Genomic DNA, 16859 nt, shown 5'->3' with positions numbered 1-16859 from the left:
GAGGACTGAGAGGCAGAGAGAGCTGGAGGGGAGTCGACTAAACATCCAGCAGAGGATCCAGGACGGAGAGAAGGAGGTGAAGCGGCTTCAGCAGGAGGTGGAGGCCGTCAATGGCTCTGCTCATAAAGCAGTGGAGGACAGTGAGAAGACGTTCACTGAGCTGATCCGTCTCATGGAGAAGAAAAGCTCTGATGTGAAGCAGCAGGTCAGATCCCAGCAGAAGAGAGAAGTGAGTCGAGTCAGAGAGCTCCAGGAGAAGCTGGAGCAGGAGATGGCTGAGCTGAAGAGGAGAGACGCTGAGCTGAAGCTGCTGTCTCACACAGAGGATCACAACCACTTTCTGCTCAGCTACCCCTCACTGCCAGCCCTCAGTGAAGCTACACACTCCTCCAGCATCAACATCCGACCTCTGAGCTACTTTGAGGACGTGACGGCGGCCCTGTCAGCAGTCAGAGACAAACTACAGGACGTCCTGAGAGAGGAATGGACAAACGTCTCACCGACTGAAGTGGAGGTTTTACTGTCAGCAGCAGAGCCCACCTCCAGAGCTGGGTTCTTCACATATTCACAGGAGATCACACTGGATCCAAACACAGCAAACACAGAGCTGGTATTATCTGAGGGGAGCAGAAAAGCAACACGCATGAAACAACATCAGTCTTATTCTAGTCACCCAGACAGATTCACTGGTTGTCCTCAGGTCCTGAGTAGAGAGAGTCTGACTGGACGTTGTTACTGGGAGGTGGAGCTGAGAGGGGGAGGAGTTGATGTAGCAGTCGCATACAAGAATATCAGCAGAGCAGGGGGGGGAAAGTGGATTTGGAAAAAATGACAAATCTTGGTCCTTAGATTGTTTCCAAAACAGTTATTCATTTAGTTACAACAGTATCCACACTCCCGTCTCAGGTCCTCCGTCCTCCAGAGTAGGAGTGTACCTGGATCACAGAGCAGGTGTTCTGTCCTTCTACAGCGTCTCTGAAACCATGACTCTCCTCCACAGAGTCCAGACCACGTTCACTCAGCCGCTACATGCTGGAGTTTATCTTTATGATTATGGAGCCACTGCAGAGTTTTGTAAACTCAAATAGCCTGAAATCCTTGGAGGAACTCTTCTACTTCTTAAACTCACCGTGTGTCCATCAGAGCTGATTGTCCATGTCTTCACTGCAGAGATCAGCTGTCAATCAAACATGATGGGATGTGCTTCAACGTCTTCTCACGAGTTGTTCTGTAGATGCTGGACTTTCTTCCGGCTCCTTCCTGTGTCTGTGTCGCCATGGAGGCTGTCACTGCTCAGGAGGATCCTTGTTCACCTGAACTGATATGTAAACTTTGCTCTAAATATGTGTTGGATATTTCTTTTGATTCTTGTTGTTGTTTCTCTTGTAGTGCACGAGTCTTCAGAGAGAGAGCAGCAGAGCTTCTTTTATTCTCCACATTTTATTCTTATTTAATCATAACATGTTTATTTAAAATGATATTACTTGCTGTCATGATCATAATCAATAAGTACATCATTTATTATTCTGCTGTAAATAGCTTAGAGTCTTTGCTCGGGAAATACATTGTATAATATTACAGTTATTTTTTGCAGACTAATTCTTGTTGTTGTTGTTGTTGTTGTTGTTGTTGTTGTTGTCCAAATAGACTCTGATGTTTTAGAACATAACTCATCATGATAATAATCAATAAGTAAATCATGTCTGATTCTGTTTGAAACAGCTGAGATGAAACACATCATGGTGGATAAAGAGAAACTGATCATGAAATCATTGAACACACTTTACTGATGGGATGTGTGATCAAAGGAAATGTTTGGATCATTAATAAAGGTTTGTCTTTCAAAAACAAAAACAGGATGTTCTTCTTGTGTTATGTCCAAGGTGCTACGAAGCTGATGGAGAACATGTGGAAGTGATCTGAGACTAAATTAACCTGGCTTTATCCAATGTTCAGATTTGTGTTCCTGAAATGTGTTAAAGTATGCATATATTTCATGAGATAATGGATCATTTGCATATTTAAACATGCTATTTCATAAAACTTGTAATACAAAAAACTATTGTCTTAATGTAAGTAATTAACTGGAGAAATTCCTAACTGATATCTTTAAGCTAAACAAATTACCCTATTCACCTGTAGTGTCTCGCCTTAACTGTTAATGCTTATAGTTTAATGTATTATATTTAAACTTTGACTTATACCTGTTTACATGCTACTATGACAACAATAATCCCCACTTTGGTTTGAATAAAGTATAATTTCTATCTACATCTAGTCTCCTAATGAATCACTGCTCATTACTGCCACCTGCTGACTAACCAACCCAGTCTCACAAAAAAACGTGTAATAACTACGTTGGTCCACAACGTAGGACGTAGTATTTCTACAAAAACGCCTCTGAAATTGTAAGATCCCTACGTTTTTTTTTCACCATTCATTCCAATGGCTGGCTTCTATGTCACGTGATCTTCAAATTTCTCCCTGCAGAAAAAAAAACATGGCCGACCTTCGTTTTATTCTCGGTGTAAAATGCCTATTTTAAGGTTAGTTTGGTCATTAAAATGCGTTTTGATGTCATTTCATGCGAGAAATATGAGTTGTTATTTAAGATTATGTGTGCAGTGGGTGTACATGATCTTTAGTTTGCTAGTTATTACGAAGATTACTTCAGGAAATTGTGTCTATACAACGTTTTCATTGTTACCAAGATGGTTGCTAGGGACGCTGCTATCGATATTATTTCTGTCATGTTGTGTAAAATGGTGTTATCTTTATTGCTACCCCCTTCCCCGTCAATGTATAGTGTTGGTCCACAGTGCAAACGTATTAGTTATTAGCTAGACTTTTATTTAGCATCTCAAAACACATGTAAACAGCTTCATGCCCGGGAGGCGAAGACCGGCAGTCCGGCTCACTAAAATGTCCGTGCAGAACAATAGCCATGAAATGGGATGGGACCACGGCAGACTGTCCAAAACTGGATTTGAACGGGTCCACCGCGTCCCCCCCTCCCCCACCCCGTCCCCAGAACTACACATGCTGGCACGTCTCTACTGGGAATTGTAGTTTTAAAAGACGTTTTCATATTTCCCATAATAAGAAGTTGCCAGTATTAAACTGTGTACATCCCTGGAGGACAGAGGGTGTCGTTTTTCTCATACTGATATTCTAAACAATCTGTGCTGTTGTATTTGCTGTAAAGTGTCTCTACTGTAGGCTAATTTTATTATATGTACAGCACTTTGGCTCGACCAAAAATCGTTTATAAATGTGCTATATAAATAAAACTTGATTTGATTTTGGAGGTTTAGGGGATAGGAAACACTCAAATAAAAAAAATATATTTAATAAATGGGTGAAAATTGCTTGTGCCCAATGGGCAGCATTAATATATACCCACACGACAGCTAAGGTCAGAAGAGCTTTATTTAACAGCTGGTCTTATGTCTGTGACCCCTCCTGTTGTTCATTGATAAGCCTGAAACATGCACTTGTCAAGGTTCAGAGGCACATTTAGCAAATCTGGCAGTAGCCATCGATCAGCTGATAAGATATACTTTATTGATCCCAAGTTTTAAACATTTGCGTTACATCAGCATGTGTATAGTTGTACATATGCAGTGGTGTTTATTTGTAAATCATTTAGTATAATCACACAAATTCTGTGTTTTATATTTAATAATTCTCTGTTCTTTATTTATTGATTGTTCAATACCTGACAAGGCCGGAGATTAAAAACTTGGGTCACAGGTTCCTCAACAGTGCATCACAAGACATCTTTCAATATTTGTGTACCTCCATTACATTTTCATATTCTGCACATTTCTTATACTATCTACATCTTATAATAGTATAATACATATGTATAATATCAGTTAAAATAAGTGCTTCAACATAGTTAACATTCCTGGAGGTATACACACAGTTTTACATCCATTGCATAACTACACCATTTGTGAATATGTCAATAAACCTTAGAAAATCTTGAAAGGGATGTGCAAAATAGTCATTATATACAGTCTTTAATTAACTATTAGTAGAGAATAACGAGTAATGAACATACTTTATAGGGATCCTATTAATGTCTAATAATACAAATAATGAAATTCAATAACATGCTTTAACCACTAGGTGTCCCTTTATAGCAGGTGTGCACGTTTATGGTGTAAATACAGCCTATATACCAATTGGATCAAATATAAAAGTCAGCCGAATTAGTGTTGATACTGCAAGGAGATGTATTGTGTGAAAATAAATGTAAGATGTTGTATAATTACTGATATATTTATGATCCATGTCACGTTTCCAGTTCATCATGTTTGTCTCATCAAGGCTCTATAAATAGAGAACTACAGCAGATATGTAACATTTAATGCAGCCGAACCGTGTATTACAATGCCGTTATGTGATGACTTTCAAAGAGAAAAGCAGTGGACCAACACTAATAACGGTGTTGGTAACGGAAAATAACGTATCTATTGTGGTGATTGTAGTGCCGAGAGATAGGGAGTCGGAGGCGGTGCAATGGAGGTGCAAAAGTGAACTTTATTGCGGAGCAGAAAAGGACATATTGTCCGGTTGCAGTCCGGGAAGAAGAGAGAGAAGCCAGGAGGGCACACAACATATATAGTCAACACACAACATGTCCGTGTGGAAACAAAACCCCAACTGTAGTTCCATGTGTGAATTATGAACCAGTGTATTAATAGGTGGTCACCACATGATTGACATTATTCACCCACGGATCTATGGGTTAGGCCAGGGCAGAGCCATATAATAGAAGAGTTATGACATCTCCGTTCACTCCAATGGACCACTTTTTTACAGCAATGGCGGATCGTGGAGCCTCTCAATCGTTCCCCGGAAGTTAGCGACAAGGCTAGCAGAGCTGTGGAGTTGCAGCATAATAGACCGTTAGTGACGGACTTTTAAAGGTAAGAAGAAGTTTAAAGATTTATATTGCGGATATTATCAGTACATCTGATTCAATTGAACATGTGTATTAAAGGATGTCAGTGGATTATCCCTAAATTAGTAGATTTAGGGAACGTTTACAGATAACAGATCAAGCTAGGATACCGAAGCAAGTTAGCAACAGACGTTGAACAGCCTTTTAATTGTAAATTCCGTTCTCTTAATGTCATTTCGTCCAACGTTGTTGAATTAGAGAAGAGGGGCTTCTAAACGGGATTGTATGCGGGGGTGGAGGGAGTTAAATATTAGATAAATATAACTTTGGTGCGTGTAAGAGTGAGTGTTTTTAGCAGAGCCATATTGTGTCCTTGTGATTATGTTGATTATTACCTGTGTGTATAATGTTGCAGCTCAGCTGATTTTGGATTGATGGCAAAGGGAGAGGGGCTTAAGTGAGAGTGAACACACAAGGTAAGTTTAATACTACTGTTTTATATAAGTAAGCATACTAAACATGTATTATATCACTGTATTATATAAGTAATCTTGTTAGTAACCTACTGTATGGCAGGTGGAGGGGCAGTGATGTTACAGGTGGAGGAGCAAAACTGCAAGACTGCAAACTCACAAGACAGAGAAATCAAAGTTTGTTCTCCAGAGAAGAGGTTGATTTCACTTCAATTTTTTCATATTTTCTAAAGATGTGGAAATGGCAGCAAAAAAAACTTGAGAGCTGTAACCAAGACAACTGTAACAACATGAGTAGAGAGCCACCAAGGTTTTTCAAGTCCCTCTCTTACTCCATTTTGCCAACCCAAACTTCCAGGTACATGACGGGACACCTTGCTTGTTTTTGTTGTTTGCGCTCCTCTGGCAGGTGGAGGGCAGTGATCCCTTCCCTTCTTCCCTCAATCTTTGAGACTAATGTAAGTAGAAGACATGGCACTGTAAATGTTCGAACATTTAAAATATTATACCACTTAAAAATAAGAAATATTACTTTTGTTACTAAGAGTTCATACTTATTATACCTGTGTCACCTTTCACACTATCGCTGTGATCATGAGCTATGGGCTTTGTAGATACAGGTCCCGGGGTGAATTGTGGTGCCGGGGCCCTTCTCTTTTTGACCACAGGGCGATGCACGAAGATGGTGGGTATAGCCTCTGCTCTCAGCCTAGTCTTGCCCTTTTTTGTCTTGACAAACTGGTCTGCATCAAAATGTGCCTGCGGAGTGACTTGAGGTTACTTCACACACAGAACAACTCAGTTTTGTCTGCCCACATACATATTCCATAGTGGTTGAATACACAGTATTAGGAAACACTTTATACTTACTGGACATGTTATACTCATTACATACTGTATATACAATATGACCAAGAATGTGAGACAACTTTATAGAAATTCATATCACATCTGTTACTGATGCCATTTGTCATACTTTGTTAAACTCACAAATAATAAAGTTCCATAACTTCAGTTGGGAACAAAGACCACACCTTATCTCCCCAAGGCAATTTCCCATCCAATAGGTGTGCTATATAGGTGTGTATAACCCTTTCTCCTGTCTGTTACTCCCTCTTTCAGCACAAGAACCAGAGGGGGATTCAATGGAGCCTGAAGACCTGCACTGAGACCCTCACCCTGCACCCTGAGTCTCAACTCTCAGTGTTTTTCAAGCCTTTCCCTGTTTTTTGTATTAAACAAAACATTAAGCTTTCCCAATGGTGTGGTTTTCGTTTTGTGAAAAAGTGCAAATGCAGTGTTTGTATATAAATCACATATTTTGTTGCCGTTGGTTGTGAAATTGCTCCTGCTTCCTCCGCTCTGTGTCAGTGGGGAAGCTGTACATTCATACTCCTTTCTCTGAGCGATTGGAGCATCCCCAGGCAGCACAGCAAACCATGGTGGCGACTAGGAGGCAGCACAGCAAACCAGGACAACACGGAGGAAAAGGCACAGACAAACTGCATGATATGCTATTCAATGTTTATTGAATTCCATGTATTTGCAATGGATGTTCCTAAAACAACACATTTAACATCATCATCATGCTGCTGCTGCTAGTCCTTTGATAGTCACCTGTCGGTCTCCTGTCCTTTCTGAAAGCCATAAAGATGACATTAGTCATTTAGATAACTTGTGTCCTCAATTACCATGGTTACTGAAACTACCATGAATTTAAGAAAATGGTAGACATTAATCTAATCTGAATTTTAAAGCATTACTTTAGATCCCCTCCCTCTAAATATATCAATAAACATTAGAAAGTTATGCTCCTGACTACCATACAAGTTTAAGAAGATAATATTGGTTTTAAAGAATTCAAAGCTATAAATAAACAGCAACAGGCTCTTTAACCAAGGCACTGTTAGCCTAACATGTAAACTAGTTGTTCACACTAATCCTAATATTATCACTTAATATTAGCAAATTCTATTTTATTTTTTAAAACATATTGATGTAAATACATACACATATCGATTTGTTGTATAAATATTGCAAATCAAAACCTTTATTCACTAATAATTACCAAAAATCGTAGTTCTATCTCCTGTTATCAATGCATTCACATTGCCCGCCATGAACTTCCGGGGAACGATCCTCTTCTACATGAACCACGTGACGATAACCGTTTTTGGACTTCCGTTGTCGTAACTCTTCTATTATATGGCTCTGGGCCAGGGTATTGTTCTGCACGGACATTTTTAGTGAGCCGGATTTCCTGTCTTCGCCGGTCCGATGTGTTTTGAGATGCTAAATAAAAGTGTAGCTTGTACCTTTGATTTTGTTAAACTAATAGGCCTACGTTTGCACTGTGGACCAACACTATACATTGACGGGGAAAGGGGTAGCAATAAAGGTAACACCATTTTACACAACATAACCGAAATAATATCGATAGCAGCGTCCCTAGCAACCATCTTGGTAACAATGAAAACGTTGAATGGACACAATTTCCTGAAGTAATCTTCGTAATAACTAGCAAACTAAAGATCATGTACACCCACTGCACACAGAATCTTAAATAACAACTCATATTTCTCGCATGAAATGACATCATTCTCGCATTTTAATGACCAAACTAACCTTAAAATAGGCATTTTACACCGAGAATAAAACGAAGGTCGGCCATGTTTTTTTTTCTGCAGGGAGAAATTTGAAGATCACGTGACATAGAAGCCAGCCATTGGAATGAATGGTGAAAAAAAACGTAGGCATCTTACAATTTCAGGGCGTTTTTGTAGATATACTACGTCCTACGTTGTGGACCAACGTAGTTATTACACGTTTTTTTGTGAGACTGGGTTGGACTAACCCATAACAGCACATATAATACCCATTTTACATACAACTGCCGAACGATGTTAATAAACTCTAAGGTGACAATACAGTTGCATTGTATCATAAATAATGCTCTTCCTGATTTGGGGAAATTAAATTGTGTGGAAGAGGATTTCTGGAAAAACAACATCATGCTATCTATAGCAATCATTGCTGGTAATGTCATTATTCAGGGTATATGCAGGAATTCTGAAGTCAAATTTAATACCTTTTAAGACCTTTTTTAAGACCCTTTCCATACATTTTAAGACCTCATCGCAACTTCGAGTTCTAACCGGTTACATTGGCGACACACTTTACCTCACATTTACTATATTGATTGTAAGATAGCACAACTAAACAGAGTGCAGACAGACTACTGAAGCCTCCTCTCCACATGAACTTCAACCTCTCTGTGAAGGTCAGGTTTAATGCAGTATGCTGCTTTGTTGCTTCTGTACTCTGTGCTCTTTCATTCCAGTAAAACTCCTCAGAAACCATTAGAAACCAGTATTTGACCAATAAACAAAACCATTGACAAAACTTTGAACTATGAAATATATTAAACTTTGGTGAGCTTCAGCGGGGTAATGCCATATAGGAGCTCCCTCACAAATACCCAGGGGTTAAATTGGGCTGGGGCTGTCCGGGGCTAAGCCCGGCACATAGGACGATGCTCTGACGTCATCACCCTCACACATTTGTCATATGTTTACAAAAAACGATATATATGTTAAGACTTTTCTCGTTCTTAATATAGACTATATTTAGAGTCGATATGTGTTGACCTTACTTTAAAATAGCAGATCTCTGTGACAGGATATAGTTTGGCTTAGACCCCGGCCCCACGAGGATGCATACAGTAAAACGCAAACGCAAAAAAGTCTTCACGCATTCGATTCATTAACGTGTCCGTTCACACTAGACCGCTGGAAATGCTGGAAACGCTGTAGTACATATGCCAGGCCCGTAAGTGGCGCTGCTGCCGCCACAAAATACCCCAAAAGCAGCGAAGAAGACCCCGGAGCATGGTTGCCCTTCTGTTTATTCTCCGCGGTGGACGGCGTGTTCGTTCTCCTGCTGTATATCTATGGGATTCGTTTTGTATCATAAATATAAAGCAACACTTTCTCAGAATAAAGCAAAACTATGAGTTTAAAAGAAAAAAAAACTAAGTCAAGCAAAATAAAATACATTTCAAAAATAAAACTATAAGTTGCAAACAAATCATTTGTGAAATCATGTAAACTATAAGTCTTTTTTTTTTGTTTTAACATAGGTTTTTGTTTGCAGTTCTTGTTTCTTCTTTCTCAATGATCAGACTTTTGCTCTCGCTGCAGCTCTCTCGTTTGCGCTCTCTCATTTTTTGTTTGAGATTTTGACACAAACATCCCAGGTGGGCGGGACTTTCAGGGCTGTGTCCCCATTGGCTACTCAGCTTTTGAGTGACAGCCCACTACACCACAGATCATACAGTGCAACTCATGCAGCAAACTCCGGAGTCCACTCGGCCACGTTAGTGTCGGTGTCTCCTGGGGAGTTTTCATGAACATATCGGACTTATCTTATGGATTGCAGTGCATTATACTTGTGATGTGTAGTTCATACTTTATTCAAACTTTAAATATTTTAATACCTGAACACACTGCTGCTGTTAAATAATTTCCAAATTTGGGATTGATAAAGTGTCTGTCTATTTATTTTATAGATTAAAAAAACACATCTATGTATTTTTAAGCTAAAGGTGATATACAATATAAACTGTATACTGTGGTGACCACCTATTAATACACTGGGACATAATTCATACATGGAACTACAGTTGGGGCTATTGTTTCCACACGGACATATATGTGTTGTTATCTATATATGTTGTGTGCCCTCCTGGCTAGGGGTGGGCGATACCACAAAATCTGGATTCGATCCGATACCAAGTATTTCAGGGCCAGTATCGCCGATACCGATATCGATACTTTTTTTTAATGAAAAGCGTCTTATGTACTTTCATATAGGGAAGAGCTGCATGACATGATTTTTGAGCTGAAATCATCATAAATAGACTAAATCTGAATTCATTTTCATGAATAAAGACAGGACAGTTTTTATAGACAAATACACGTTTTACTTTTGCAAATTTAAAGTGCAAACATGAAAAATAACAATACAAAGTGGCCAAAGTAGCGAACTGTCTTCTTGCACACATCACAGTTCGCTAAGTTTTAATGGCCAGTTGTGAAATTGCTCCACAACGCTGCTCTTTCTCTCAGCCATCATGCGCGTGTGTGTGTTGCACTCGCGAGTCGCTGGCTGCTGCTGTCCTGCCCTGCTGGCTGCTGTCAGTCAGCTTGATAATCGGCGTTCAGGCAGGGAGCCTCGAGGAGAAGAGGACAGCAGTGGAGAGAGAAGAAAAGAACATAAAGAACAAAAAAAGTATAACAGTATCGATCCTATTGGCTCTAGTATCGATATTTTGAAACGTAACGTAATATCGGAGGTATCGATATTTTGGGATCGATCCGCCCACCCCTACTCCTGGCTCTTTCTCTTGTTGTCCCGGGCTGCGACCCGACAACACCTACATTTCTGCTGCTCATTAAAGCAAGCTTTGTACCTCCATTGCACCGCCTCCCTATCTCTCGGCACTACATTGGTGACCCTGACAACGTCTCGTGAAGTTTCCGGGACGGACCCGAACATGGCGAAAAGCGCTGTTTTTCCCGTTATGCCAGAGATTGTTGGAGACGTCCGTGGCTGCCATGGGCACACGGACTGAGGCTCGGGGCGCCCCCCCGCGGAATGGCTGAGGACGTCACTCGCCATTCCCGCATCGTCTCGACACTGGAGGACAGCGGGCCTTCCATCTACACTGGTGACCCTGACAGCGTCTTGGGAAGTTTCCGAGACGGACCCGAACACGGCAAAGGAAACTCAGGTTTCTTTCTCGAAATGCCGGGGATTTTTTTGGAGTCGACCGTGGCTGCTACAGGCACGCGGACTGAGGCTCGGTGCGCGCCTCGCCGAATGGCTGGGGATGTTGCTCGTCATTCTCGCATCTGCCTTCCGACTACAGAGGGGACGATGCACGACCTGCTGGGTAGGGATGAACCCGATTGCTGCCTCGTGGGGTTTCTTCGGGGCGTGCGGCTGCACGTCCCAGCTGCGCTAGCTAACGACAACTAGCAGCTAACCACGTTGGCTAACTACGGCTAGCAGCTACCGATGGCTGCCAGCTAACGGCAACAGCTAACGGCTATTTACCCTTTTGAGTTTTTGTTTTTTTTCTGGTGCCGGAGAGGAGGTTCGACCAGCCGGTTGACCTCATGTGGACACTCACATTTTTCACCACCTCCACGGCGGTTCCAGACGCCACTCACGTTTTCATCGACGCCTGGGTGGTGCACTCCTGGACCCCGTCTCGCCTCGACGGTTTTGGACGTCGCCCATGCTGCCATCGGCCCGTGGGTGGCGCGCTCCGGAGCCTGTCTGGCCTCTCCTTACTTCCGGGGATATCCAGACGCCACTCACGTTCATCGGCGCCTGGGTGGCGCACTCCTGGACCCCCTCTCGCCTCGACAGTTCCGGACGTCGCCCATGCTCCATCGGCCCATGGGTGGCGCGCTCCGGGACCCTGTCTGGCCTCTCCTGCTTCCTGGGGATGCCTCAGCGCCTGCTGAGGACTTCATGCCCGCCGCCGCGGCACGTCTGCCTGCGGCCGGGTTGCTCTCCTGCTTCCCGGGGATACCTCGACACCTGCCCGCCGCCGTTGCACGTCTGCCTGCGGCCGGGTTGCGCTCCTTCCTCCCGGGGGGACTGCTCCTCTCTTCCGGGGATACCTCGACGCCTGCCGAGGACTTCGTGCCCGCCGCCGTTGTGCGTCTGCCTGCGGCCGGGTTGCGCTCTTTCCTGCTGGGTTCTCCGCGACACCTACTGCGGCCCCCTTACGACGGCCCGCCCCCAGTGTGGGTGCCCTCGCCCTCGTTAGGGCCCCTGCCCTCTCCTGCGGCCCCCTTTCGTGGCCCGTTCCATGGCCCGGTCCTCACCTGCGGCCCCACCCTCCTCGGCCCCTGTGGTGCTTCCTCCACGGACGCGAGGATTTTTTTGCCATGTTTGAATTCTGGGGGGGCTTGTGTGGTGACCATCTATTAATACACTGGGACATAATTCATACATGGAACTACAGTTGGGGCTATTGTTTCCACACGGACATATATGTGTTGTTATCTATATATGTTGTGTGCCCTCTTGGCTCTTTCTCTTGTTGTCCCGGGCTGCGACCCGACAACACCTACATTTCTGCTGCTCATTAAAGCAAGCTTTGTACCTCCATTGCACCGCCTCTGACTCCCTATCTCTCGGCACTACAATACTATTATTTTTCAAAGACATGTTACATTTCAAAAGCATATATTGCTATGTTTAGGACAAACACGTAAAGACTGCTTTAATTGAACAAATTCTACAATATAAAAGTGGCTGATTTGCTTTATTAAACAGACCAGACCTAGGTTGCATACCAACACAATTAGGAACATGCTCACATCTTACTATGTTGGTCTGAATAGCTGAAGCATTCATACACAATGGATAAAACCGGTGTTGTTTCATTCTATATCCTGTGAGAAAATTATATACATTTAGCATTCAAAATTCGACATACTATTCCTAGCCTGAGGAAGATATGAATAATCAACAGATTTGAATGGAATCTCTAACATTTTCATGTAGAATAAAGACAAAAGAGTGATTATACAAATTACATTTATTGAAATTTGAACCAGAAGATGAAGTCTCAAAGAATGTTTTAAATAAAAGGACATAAAACAAAAAGGTGGATAATAATAAAATCTATTAAATGTATATGTAAAGACATTTGGTCAAATGAAATGACACTGAGCCAACAGTAAACAGTTGAAGAAGCTGGTGCAGTTCTCTCTTCATGCCCCCCCTCCGTGCTGTCCCCTCAGAGGAAGTGGGAAAACGGGATAAGACTCTGGACGCCACGCTGTCTCAATGATCCACACTGTTAATATGAGAGGAAAATAAATGTTTTAGAAAATGAAAAATATGAAGTTAACAAATAAAACACAGCTCATGGACGGTAGGTTTTCCTACAAAGTTAACTCAGCCTCCATTGATTTTCATATCAAATTATCGTGTTAATAAAATAAGCTATCATGGCTTATACTTGCATATCTAAACAGAATCATGAAAACCTGTTGGTAGAGTCAGGCACACGAGTCTGTTTGAGTGTGTGCGCCGGTGTCTGAACGCTCACTCACTGCTAGCTATGTAGCTAACTATTAGGCTACTTCGCTTGCATTGTTATGGATCTAAAGGTAGCACAAGCTAACTTTCATAGCACAGCTTTACTTCTCACATAACACAATAAAGAAACAGAACGTATAGCACAAACAACACAAAGGATCATACTTACATATATTTTCACTTGTAGTATTATAATAATTGAAATGCTGGTTCTTCTGGGGGTCTTCTGTCCACGCTCAGCTAGCTACCGAACCGCAGCTGCCTGCACTGTACAATCGCTGGAGGACTGGGCTGTCACTCAAAAACTGAGTAGCCAATGGGGACGCAACCCTGAAAGTCCCGCCCACCTGGGAGGTTTGTGTCAGAATCTCAAACAAAAAACGAGGGAGCGCAAAAGAGAAAGCTGCAGCGAGAGCAAAAGTCTGATCATTGAGAAAGAAGAAAAAAGAACGGCAAACAAAAACCTATGTTAAAACAAAGAAAAAAGACTTATAGTTTACATGATCACACAAATGATTTGATTGTAACTTATAGTTTTATTTTTGAAATGTATTTTATTTTGCTTGACTCATTTTTTTTTTCTTTTAAACTCATAGTTTTGCTTTATTCTGAAAAAGTGTTGCTTTATCTTTATGATACAAAACTAATCCCATATATATCTCAGGTAGTCCACCAGCAGATAACCCCCCCCCCCCCCCCCCCCCCCCACAGAGCGGAGCAAGGCAACGAAACTTAAAATAAGAAGCAGCATTGTATGGCACGCTATGCATGGGGCCACCTTGAGGGGGTTTCCCGACATGTTGTTTCAGTAAATTAAAGGGTGTTTCATGTTGTCGTTGCTGTGGACCTTCTTAATATCTTGGGAAATGCCGTTTAATACTTTTTAATAGCCTTAATTTTCGCTAAATTGATTTATCAACTTTTAATACTTGTTAAGACCCCGCGGACACCCTGTTATTACTAATAATATTGTGTTATTTACAACAGTTAATACACAACACCCTGAATAACACCCCCCCCCCCTCTTAACATTATAACTACAGACATACCCTGAAAGTCAACTGTCAACTGTAAACCAACAACCACATGAAACAAATTAACTTAACACATTTATTTATACACAAGAACATTTATATAAACATTTACGGACATCATAAAGAACATTTATATAAATAAAAGAACAGTCAGTTGTCCGTCTCCTCCTTGTCCTCCTCCTTCGCCGTCTGACTCTAATCCAGTGGTTCTCAAACCTTTTTCAATAATGTACCCCCTTTGAAAAAAAGATTCAGCCAAGTACCTCCTGATCAGCACAAAAACCATTTGAAAAAAGCCTATATAAAGAGGTACAGTGCACCATCAGTGTCTGATTTATTAAAACAACAACATGAGAAACACTTAAATGCTACATTTCAAATGTTTACAATCCATCACTAAATTCATGGCAAACCAATTTGAACATCATGCAATAACACTGAGACGACATTAGTTGCATTGAACTGATCTTTTTAATAAGTTGTACTTACAATGTAGTGAAACATGGGCTTGTGCTTCACTGATAGTAGTTATACTAATGCCAATTTCGTCTCATTAGTATGCATAGAAAAGTGACAGGTCACACATCTAAGCCCCGCCCACTCCCTGTGGAAGCCCCGCCCCCATAAGCCCCACCCACTTCCGGCATAAGCCCCACCCCACTTCCAGTTTACAAAATAAAATAAAAAAATATTTTAAAAATGAGAAAAATAAAATGCTGCTTCAATCACATTAGTATGCATAGGATCTATGTCCCGCCTCCTAACCACTTCCTGTACCCCCTAATCCTGTATACAGTATTGATTGTAACTTACAAATACTTGCAAATAACATGAAATAAATCAAAGTAAAGCATCTAAAAAACATATATTTAAAAAAAGTAATGTCAGCCTCTGTCAACCTCTCTCTCTCACCTATTAGTTGCGAACAGTCTGGACTTGCCTGAGACAAGTCAGGACAAGTGTGGGAGAAACCATAAAAGCCTGACATCCTCTACAGCCATATGGCGGCCGAGGGGAGGGGGAACACACACACACACATACACACACACACACACACACACACACACACACACACACACACACACACACACACACACACACACACACACACACACACACACACACACACACACACACACACACACACACACACACACACACACACACACACACACACACACACACACACACACACACACACACACACACACACACATACACACACACACACACACTTCCCCCGCCCCTCACCCCTCTCCCGTTATGGGAGTTGGATAAATAAAAGCCAGTCGTCTTTGCCACTCTTCAATATTTTTCAAGTCGAGAGAAATGACAAAGAGACGTTTTTTGGGGGGAGGGGGCTGGAGAATAGGGTTTGTTTGATTCTATTTCTTCACCTATTATCTTGAGGGTAATTAAGAAAGCAAAAAGTCCTATGCGGATGTGACTTTGGCTCACATGCCGATGTGTCCTTGAGCAAGACACTTTACCACAAATCGCCCCCGTAGGCATGTCTACGGTATTTAAGTGTTTGTAAGTCGCTTTGGATGAAAGCGTCAGTTAAATGACATGTAATGTAATGTGTAAGAATACACACACACAACCAGATGTGGGGGGGTTGAGATAGCCAGGGTGTAAATGCCTATGTTAATTAAGACACTCTCTGTGAGTTAGTTTTAAAAAAAGAAATAAACTCAAATTAAATAAAAACAGCCATTAATTTTCACTCACCAAGACATCTAAAAACGTTAATGTCCTCTCTAGATTTGATTCAGGGTTTGTTTTAAATGGTGTGTGAGGGGCTAAGGATGTTTATTTTTAAGTTTTGGGAAACTGTTAAAGAAGTATCTGTTTTGCAAAGAGGTTATTTTTCAAAAGATCTTATTTAGGTTTTAATAGTGATACCTAAGGGTATTCTCTTTTAGTATATGGATTTGTGAACTAATGTGTAATTACTTTTATTAACTATAATTGCACAGGATCATTCTAAGAAGAGTGAGAGGGCTAATGAGCCAGCACCATACCTCCTCTATGCATTTTCTTGACCTGTATCTGATCTTGAAAAACTTGACTCTTTTAAAAAAAGTTATTTTTCATCTATCATTTTCAACCATGCAGCAAGAGATCAAATTTAAGAATAAGTAATAGTTTGTCACGATTTTACGGGAAATAGTCAGTGCGCGATGTCACATCTTAAAGACAGCTTGAACTGGATAAATGGTTAGTCTTTTTTCAAACATACCGTACGTTCTGCATGTTAGTATATCTGGCCAATCGATTTAGACCCTACTGCCCTAGACGCATGCCCTCAATAGG

Source organism: Gymnodraco acuticeps, unplaced genomic scaffold, assembly GCF_902827175.1.
Source record: "Gymnodraco acuticeps unplaced genomic scaffold, fGymAcu1.1, whole genome shotgun sequence".
NCBI lineage: Eukaryota > Metazoa > Chordata > Actinopteri > Perciformes > Bathydraconidae > Gymnodraco > Gymnodraco acuticeps.
This window is presented reverse-complemented; position numbering follows the sequence as displayed.